This window comes from Lucilia cuprina, chromosome 3, assembly GCF_022045245.1.
Source record: "Lucilia cuprina isolate Lc7/37 chromosome 3, ASM2204524v1, whole genome shotgun sequence".
NCBI classification, from domain to species: domain Eukaryota; kingdom Metazoa; phylum Arthropoda; class Insecta; order Diptera; family Calliphoridae; genus Lucilia; species Lucilia cuprina.
In genome coordinates, this window is record NC_060951.1 from 27199884 (window position 1) to 27210364 (window position 10481).

The 10481-nt window shown below is 29.3% G+C and overlaps 1 protein-coding gene across 1 annotated transcript in view; it reads left to right on the plus strand.

The window, feature by feature from the left end:
- Positions 1-10481, plus strand: part of LOC111679453 (small conductance calcium-activated potassium channel protein) — a 319785-nt gene that overhangs the window by 48453 nt on the left and 260851 nt on the right. Inside the window, exon 2 of the mRNA XM_046947022.1 lies at positions 726-1300. The gene's annotated coding sequence lies outside the window, so the exon portion shown is untranslated. The remainder of the gene's footprint in view (positions 1-725; positions 1301-10481) is intronic.

The following is a 10481-nucleotide window of genomic DNA, read 5'->3' on the forward strand; positions in this document are numbered from 1 at the left end:
AGTCTAGTCTATAGTCTAGTCTATAGTCTAGTCTATAGTCTAGTCTATAGTCTGTCAATAGTCTAATCTATAGTCTTGTCTATAGTCTAGTCTATAGTCTAGTCTACATTCTAGTCTGTAGTCTAGTCTATAGTCTAGTCTATAGAATAGTCTATAGCCTAGTCTATAGTCTAGTCTATAGTCTAGTCTGCAGTTTAGTCTATAGTCTAATCTGTAGTCTAGTCTAAAATCTAGTCTATAGTCTAGTCTATAGTCTAGTCTATAGTGTAGTCTATAGTGTAGTCTGCAGTGTAGTCTATTGTGTAGTCTATAGTCTACTCTATAGTCTAGTCTATAATCTAGTCTATGGTCTAGTATAAAGTCTAGTCTGGTCTATAGTCTAGTTTATAGTCTGGTTTAAATTCTAGTCTACAGTCTAGTTTAGTCTACAATCTAGTTTTTAATTTAGTATACTATATAGTCTATTATATAGTCTAATATATTGGCTAAATTATAGTCCAATCTATTGTGTGGGCTACAATAAAAAACTACAACAAACCAATTCGTGTACGGTTTAACAACATACTTGTGATGTTTTAACCAAATTTGTGCAATAATAAATTTCAACGTTAAAAAGCTCTCTATTATTTTAGATAATAAAAAAATTAAATTAATAAATAACTAAAAAATATATAAAAATCAAGCTGTAAATAACAACCACCTTCTACCATTTTCTGTCATTTTAGTGTGACGACGAGAAAGAGCAATGTTGCATAAACAAAGATCTGATGTGATACGCTTATCAACGTCAACTCAAACGACCCCGTCGTAATAACTAAAAAAGGAAATTAAAAATAAACCTCGACTTGTTATAGTAAAAAGTCAAAATTGTAGTAAATAAAAACTTAACAAGTTGCGACTAAAAGAGTACCAAGTAACAAAAACTAGAAAAAATCACACAAGCACGTTTGTTAGCCAACTAAAAAAAAAAATAAATGAAGTACTACAATTTTGCAACAAACTCAATCTAAAAGGATAACAACCAAACTTGTACTGACTGAATGGGACTCTATAAGTACATTCTTGAAAAGCATAGTGTATACAACTATATAACAATATACTTTTGCCTTCCTTTCACACTAAATATATATTGGTATTAAAATAAAAAGATTCGCCTGGCCAACAGTCGGTCATTGTGTGCTCGTATTGTACCTCGATATCTCGTCGTAAGTTTGTTTGCTTGTTTGTATGAGAAGACATAGTAGCCCAAGGATTAAACCGGCAACGAGAACGTTGGATTTTTTAAAGCGTCGAATGCAAGGTAAGTGAATTTGTTGTAATAACAAGAAGTACTTGTAAAATACTTACAACCTACATACCTAAAAGTGCAATTAATTTACTCTTCTTTTTTCTTGTTATACCTGTATTTTTTTATAAACATACATGCATATTTGTAAGTTTTCGTTTTTATTTAAAAAACTTAATGTCATGGCATTACACCTTTTAAGTTATGATTGTTAACTTAAGAAAAGAACAGTGGTTTAAACTGAACATTTTAATAAAATTTTCATTATATGTGTATAGAATTTAGACGGAGAAATTCGAAAACAACTTTACAAGTTGAAAACTGTACTCGAACCGTACAAACGACATAAACTAGAATATAGACTAGATTATATACTAGACTTAAGACTAAACAATAGACTAGACTGTAGACTATAATCTAGACTGTAACTAGACAATAGAATAGTGTAGACTATAGACTAGACAATATACTAGACCATAAACTAGACTAGATTATAGACTAGACTATAGACTATACTATAGACTAGACTATAGACTACGCTATAAACTAGACTATAGACTAGACTATAGACTAGATCATAGACTAGACTATAGACTAGACTATAGACTAGACTATAGACTAGACTATAGACTAGACTATAGACTAGACTATAGACTAGACTATAGACTATAGACTAGACTATAGACTATAGACTAGACTATAGACTATAGACTAGACTATAGACTATAGACTAGACTATAGACTATAGACTAGACTATAGACTAAACTATAGACTAGACTATAGACTAGACTATAGACTAGACTATAGACTAGACTAGACTAGGCTATAGACTAGACTATAGACTAGACTATAGACTAGACTATAGACTAGATTATAGACTATAGACTAGACTATAGACTAGATTATAGACTATAGACTAGACCATAGACTACAGTATAGAGTATAGAGTATATAGATTAGACTATAGACTAGACTACAGATTGGACTACAGACTAGACTATAGACTAGATCATAGACTAGACTATAGACTGGACTATATACCGGACTATAGACTAGAATATAGGCTGTACTGTAGACTAGACTATAGAGTAGGCTGTAGACTAAAATTTAGACTAGACTATAGATATAGGAAAGACTATATTCAGAAATGTTGTAAAATTGATTAACAGATTTTGCTGTTTTTTATTAATTTGTTCCGTTTCTTGAAAATTTTAAGTTTCATATTTCCATAAATAGCAGCAATTTAAAGTTCTGCTCTTGCACTTAAGAACATGAGCACTTTTTTGATATATGAAAATTACATTACACAGTATGTCATATAACACGTCAAATGAACAAGATAATGAAAAACAACAAAAAGAATAATAAAAATCGTGACTACAAACCAAAAACTAAAAACACAAAACGTAAACTTCCTTTAGCGCTTTTCACCAAAAAAAAAAAAATAATACTAACATGAAACCGCCAAAAGGCATTTCATCACAAAAAAATATTTTATAGCTGAGCTTTTGTAATCGTAAAAGAATGCTGATTTCAAACTACCGCAAATAGTTAATGAAAACGTTTTGCAATATACTTTTTATGGGGGTTATAAAATGACCAGAAACGTCTCTAAATGGCAGAGTAAAGTGAATGTGGAGACAAGTGCTTGACTGGGGAAAAATATAGAAAAAGCCCCTGAAGCTTTGTTGGTTAGAGAATAATGTTAGAGGAATATTTGGAGTTTTTAGTTTAAATGTAAATATGTATGTAGTTATTAAATATTAATTATAAAATATATTTAAATAATTTATGGTTTTTAAAATATATATTTTTTATTTTTTGGGGATTTTTTTTAATTATAAATTTAATATATAATTGCTTTAAACTTGTTTAAAAAGTTTTCAAGAAATCTTTTAAGGTTTCAAAGTTGCAGCTTTCAATTAAAGTGCAAAAGTTTCAGGTGGCGTATGATTAATATTTATTTATAAGAATTATGAATTTTCATTAAATAAATTACATCGTTTGTTACATTTTTGCTCATATTAGGTTATAATACATCAATTTATTTATTAAATACGTATGTTGTCATTAAACCTTTTAACTTGCAAAATTTTTTCATATTTGAAATTATTAGTTTCTTATAATGTCCAACCAACATTTTACTACAAAAAAAATTGTTTATAGACAAAAAATTTACATAAACTTATATCATTAGTTTGAAATTTAATCAGAAAAAGATAAACTAAAATTTCAAGTCAATCACCAGAGAAAAGTCAATAAACAAAAGGGAAGAAAACAACTTAAATATTATTCAACAAAACAAACAGCTGTACGAAATTGTTTGCAAATAACAACAAGAAAAACTCCTGCATCATCATACTCATGCAGGATATTAAAGTTCAAAAGCGTATTATAGAAAGACAATGAAGAAATAAGGAAAAATAAACAACAACGAAGCAAGAAAAAGAAATAAAGTAAAATTTTCATTATGACCACAAAGTATGCATTACAAGGAAAAAAAATAAAAAATAAAACATATTTGCATAAATTGTGTATTTATTTATTTTTTCATCTTTCAATTGCTCCTCTTGAAATGTCCATCAATCAGCAACATCAAACAACGACTTGCTGTACACCAACCATCAAATGTTTCTTGACCTGTCCTGTTCACCCTCAAAAAAAAACCTCTTATAATACTGTTCATTAAAATTTATATTTTCTTCTTTCATAACAAAAAAAAGGATATTAAAACGTTGTTGTTTTTTTTCTATATTATATTCTTACATTTCATTTTCAATTTTATAAGGGAAACCTCAAAAATATGTTGTGTTTATTTAATGTTTTGGCAAAGCACAAAATGAGCAAAAAAAGATATTATACTAAAATTAAAGAATGAAATTGTTTGTTACAAAATCTAACGACAAGGTCATTAAAATTTTGAAAATGAAGCGTGTGTATGTATATGTATATGTTTTTTTTTTTGCAAGCAGCAACTAGACAATGTGAGCGGCAAAGCTGGAAAAAGAAAAGGATGAAAAATTTAGAGGAAAATATTTGAATTAGTTTTTGTTGTTGCCTTTGTATTCTATTTAAATGCCACGAGAATAATATGGTAGTTGAAAAGTACAATTGTATACTGTAGTTAGTTTTAAAGAGTTTGTTTTCAACTTTTTTTCTTGCGTGGTAGGCTTGTCCGCAATTTTTACACTATCAAAATGATGGTTTGTTTGGTGTGTGTTGACAGTGAAGGATAAAATATGAGCAACGTTTTAATATTATTAGTATTTTTTATATAGTATTATTTATCTTTTCAACAAAATATGGATAAAAAGTGCCTATCTATTAAGAACAAGAACGAGTCAAAACATTTCGTTAGCCTGTCAGGTCTATAGATAGATCTGTAAATTGATCTATAGACCAGTCTATAGATTGATCTATAGCCCAGTCTATAGATTGATCTATATAACAGTCTATAGATTGATCTATAGACCAGTCTATAAATTGATCTATAGAGCAGTCTATAGATTGATCTATAGACCAGTCTATAGATCAATCTATAGTCTGGTCTATAGATCAATCTATAGTCTATAGTTTTTCTTACTACAAAAATTGCCATCAAGATAAATATGTTTTATTAATCTCTGTAGGAATTAGCAGCATTAATAGAGTGTTGCCATTTTAATTATCTTGCAACTATATCAGATCTTATGTAAATTAATTAAGAGCTACAAATTCTACAAATTTCTGGGTGTTTAAAAGAATTTGTTATTTATTTTACTTAAGAGTTTACACTAGGGAGTACAGTTCTTATTTTCTTTTTGTATGTCAAGCAATTGTGTTGTCTTTTACTTTATGTACACTTTTTTATTTACACATTTTGACGTTTTATTTATAATTTATCTTTTATTCTCCATATTTTATTTCATACTCACTCATTCACTTCACTGATAATGTGATAAAATATTAATGTAATTACAGTTGTTTTCGCTTTGCGGCACTTGATTCCATATGGTAAACTATAGTTAAAAATGGCAAGTACATATACATATACCTCTTTTGTCATACACAAACATTAGGGTAAATTTTTTACATAGATGTCAAAATTTATCAAATATATATAGATAAGACTATAAACCTTGCCTTTAGTACAAAGTTAAGTGTTGTCTATATTTCTTATTCTAGTATTGTTTGTAATCTGCACTATAGTTCAATCTATGGAAATTTTTATATTTATATAATAGACCAGTCAATATATCAACCTATTCAAATTATAGCCTTGTCTATAGTCCAGATTATAGTCTTGTCTATAGTCCAGAATATAGTCTTGTCTAGAGTCCAGACTATAATCTTGTCGGTAGTACAGGCTAGTATAGTCTTGTCTATAGCTCGGTTATAGTTTTGTCTATAGTCCAGACTGTAGTCTTGTTTAAAGTCCAGACTATAGTGTTGTCTATAGTGCAGACTATAGTTCTATCTATATTCCAGACTATGGTTTTGTCTATAGTCCTGACTATAGTGTTCCTTAGTACAGTCTATATTCTTGTCTGTAGCAAGGCTATAGTTTTTTCTATAGTCTAGACGATAGTTTTCTCTAAAGTACAGACTATAGTTTTCTTTATATTCCACATTATAGTTTTCTTTATAGTCCAGACTATAGTTTTCAATATAGTGCAGACTGTAGCCTTGTCTATAGACCCGACTATAGTATTGCTCATAGTCCAGGCTAAAGTCTTATCTATAGTCTCTAAAGTACAGACTATAGTTTTCTTTACAGTCCACATTATAGTTTTCTTTATAGTCCAGACTATTGTTTTCATTATAGTCCAGACTGTAGCCTTGTCTATAGACCAGACTATAGTATTGTCTATAGTCCAGACTTAAGTCTTGTCCATAGTCCAGACTATAGTTTTGTCCATAGTCCTGACTATAGTATTGTATAAAGTCCAGATAATAGTTTTGGCTATAGTCTTGTCTATAGTCCAGAGTATAGTCCTATCTATAGTTCAGACTATAGTATTGTCTATAGTTCAAGCTATAGTATTGTCTTTAGGCTAGAATATAGTCTTGCTATAGTCCAGAGTATAATTTTGTTTATAGTCCAGACTATATTCTTGTCTTTAGTCTTGTCTATAGATTAAAGAGTTGCCTATAGTTCAGACTATAGTCTTTTCTATAGTCCAGACTATAATCTTGTTTATAGTCTTGCCATTCACATATTTATATCCTTTACTTAGTGCCGCTACTGAATTCTGCAAAAGCAACAAACTGCAGCCACATTAATATTTTATAGTACGAACATACACATACATAATAACTCATTACTTGCAAACAAATACACACGCTAAATAAAAGATATTCGCAACTTGCGTTGCTGTTGGCAAAAGGGAAAGAGCGTTTGCTCATTATGTCGGATTAAAATCCATTTTATTCTTTTACTTTTTTATTTTTAAATACATTTTTCGTTTTAATAATAAACTTAATTTTCGCAGTTTATTTTTTTCGTTTTAATATTTCTTTTTTTATATTATGTTGCATTGTTACAATTGGTTGTGAATAGCAATAGTAGTGTTTTAATAACGTTGCTAGTTTGCTTATTTTAGAGGAAATAATTCATTAAAATGCCTCAACAATTATTTTTATTTTGCTGAGTAAGAAATGATAATATTTCTTTAGATTTACTTTTGATTTTACATGGTTCAGCTGGTATATTAGTAATAATTATACTTTTTTTCTTAAGCTGGTTTCTAAAAAATAATTACTTTTTAGAATGAAATTCTGTCAAATCTAAATACTAATAAAACATTACGGACTATAGGCAAGACTATTACTACAATCCAAACTATACTGAATTATAGTGTGGACAACAAACTATAGATCAGATATTGGAAATAATACACTAAAATATTTACTGCGGATAATAGAGAAGACTTAATACACACTTAACACAAAATTATTCATAGATCTGTCTATGATCCAGAACAAAGAATAATATAGTTATAGGTTCGACTTTAGATAACTCGGTTGTCCAGACGATAGGCAAGACTATACACCAGACTAAAGTCGGACCTAAAGTCTAGACGATAGCCTTGTACATAGCCCAGACTTTAGCCTTGTCTATAGTCCAGACTATAGCCTTGTGTATAGTCCAGACTATAGCCTTGTCTATAGTCCAGACTATAGCCTTGTCTATAGTCCAGACTATAGCCTTGTCTATAGTCCAGACTATAGCCTTGTCTATAGTCCAGACTATAGCCTTGTCTATAGTTCAGACTATAGCCTTGTCTATAGTCCAGACTATAGCTTTGTCTATAGTCCAGACTATAGCCTTGTCTATAGTCCAGACTATAGCCTTGTCTATAGTCCAGACTATAGCCTTGTCTATAGTTCAGACTATAGCCTTGTCTATAGTTCAGACTATAGCCTTGTCTATAGTCCAGACTATGGCCTTGTCTATAGTCCAGACTATGGCCTTGTCTATAGTCCAGACTATGGCCTTGTCTATAGTCCAGACTATAGCCTTATTAGACTAGACTATAGCATTGTCAATAGCTTTGACTGTAGTCTAGAATATAGTCTCTTCTGTAGTCCATTCTTTAGTCTTGTCTATAATCCAGACTATTGTCTTGTCTATAGACCTGACTAAAGACTTTTATGTAGTCCAGACTAAAATATTGTCTATAGTCTTGACTTTAGTATGATCTAGAGTCCAAATTATAGTTCAGACTAAAGTCCATATTAATAGGCAAGTCTGTAGTAAAAACAATAGTCATAACTATAGTCGGAACACTAGTGAGAACTGTAGTTATATCAACAGTGAGGACTATAGCCAGGTCTATATTGAGGACTTAAGTCAAAACTATAGACAAGACTACAGTCCAGAATTGATTTTGAACTATAGTCCGGATCATGGACTAAAATAGTTCGTATCTTAGACTATTATCCAAGTTATAATTTAGGCTAATGTCTAGACTATTTGCAATTCTATAGTCCCGACTATAGCGCCGATTCAGAAGAATATATTAGTTCAGTCTTTTAACAGAAATCAATTTTTTCTTCTACTAAGTGTAATTGTGTTTATAATATAAAAATTTAGCAATTATTTCCCCTCTTCATTCAATTATTTGAACACTTGCAAAAAAAATTGATTTGCCGATAAATCAGGATTAAAAAAAGAACTTATTTACAACTTCTGCGATTCTCAATTTTAAGTTCCAAAGTATTGCTAGTGTTTGAATCAGAAATGATTTCACAAATTCAAGGTTATTATAAAAAAAGTCCTCAAACTTATTAACACAAACATAAAGTTTGTAAAAAAAATAAACTTGAAAATTATAATAATGAAAGGAAAAATTCAATTTAATTTTAACGCTTGACTTAACATATACTACTTTAGGAAAAACAAGTTTCTGAAACATAAACGCATAAACACACTTCCTCTCTCCCTCTTACATACTCAACTTAATGCACCCCATAAAAGCCTTTTCTGTAGGGGGCTTTGAAACCCCTAAAAATATGCCATATTTTTTGTTTATCTGCTGGTTAGACACAAGTTCTGTTTTTATTGTTTTTAAGGACATTATTATGTTATTTGTATTATATTTCTTATTTTTTAGGAGATTTATTTTTAATGTTATTTTCTTATTTAATGGTAATGCTTTATATAAATTTCATAAATAATAGTTTTGGGATAATTTTTCATCTTCTAATATTAGCTGTGATTAAACTAACAACACATTGTGTTGTTTTTGTTAATATTTTAATTTTCTATTTTTAAAAAAAAAAATATATATAGCTGAGAAAATGTAACCATGAAAATTAATGAAAATGTTAAAGTTAAGTAGCTGCAGTTTAAGGTCAACACTGGTATTAAAACGTTGGCCATAATTTTTCATTTAGCTTTTAATAGAGGACACAAGTAAGTTTTTTTGGTTTGTTTTTTTTTAATAATAAAATAATTTAAAAAAGTCTAAGTACTTCATTAATTTCTCATACCTTGTTTAGAACACATTATAGCTGCATAAATTATTATAAATGTCCCCCAAGCACACTGTCTGCGCAGCAAACAGGTATTAGCTGTAATTTATTTTTTTCCAATTTTTCTGTCGCTCAAAAGCCAAAAATTTCATAAACATTTTTGTTTGTCAGTTGTCAAATTTCTGACTGAAATCACATCATAATTTTTTTTTTTTCAACAAATAAAAAAAATTCTTATACTTATCGCAAAGCGTTGTCGGAAGTAATTTATATTTACTTCCTTATTAACACGCGCACTTTAAATGTAAAAACAAAAAATACGAAAAAAATACAAAAATTCCAAACAAACAAGAATTTTCCAAAACAACTGAAATCAATCCAATGAATACATTTAACACACATATTTTTCATTAGAATGTTGGGGAGAAATATGTGGATTTGCAGAATTTGATACATTATTAAAATGCCAGCCTGTAGGTTGCTGTACATAAGTGTGCCTGCCAGTCAGGACTTATCAGTCTGTCTGTCTGTACGCTTTTAATTTAATACACTGCCAAATGGAAACCAGTGTTAATTCTTCTAAATCACTGAGTCTGAAACATAAGTAGAGAGCAAAAAAAAGAATGCGGTATAGCACAAAAACAACTCGAAAATAACCTGCAAATGTTTGTAATGAAAACGGAAATTTGCTTTTAGTTGAAGCTCACCTTTAATTCTGTAAATTTACACTTATAATTTCAAATATACTTATTGATATTGGTTGGATGCAAAAGGAAATTTATAATTTCAGAAAGAAATCTCATAGAAAATGTACATATTCAAAAGCGTTCGGCTTAATATCGTGTTTCTAAAACAAATTTTATAGAAAACTCCAAAGGTACAAGTAAAGGAATGAACTTAAGGGGAATAAATTTCCTTATAAAAGTTACAATTTTCCTGAATGATTTTAAAGACTTTTTATAATTTAACGTTCAATATTTACGGGGAAAAGTGCCTATTAAAGTATATGCGTATATGAGCTCTAAATTTTTTATATCATGAAAGTTTCAAAAATAGTCTAAATTTCATATAAAACCTATTTTATCTTCTTATTGAAAGCATGATTATTCAAGATTTTCATCCCAAAAACCTCTCTGTCTTCTAAAACATATAGACAAATAGACGTACGGACACACAGGCATAGGTAGTTAGTAAGATAGATAGATAGATAGATAGATAGATAGATAGATAGATAGATAG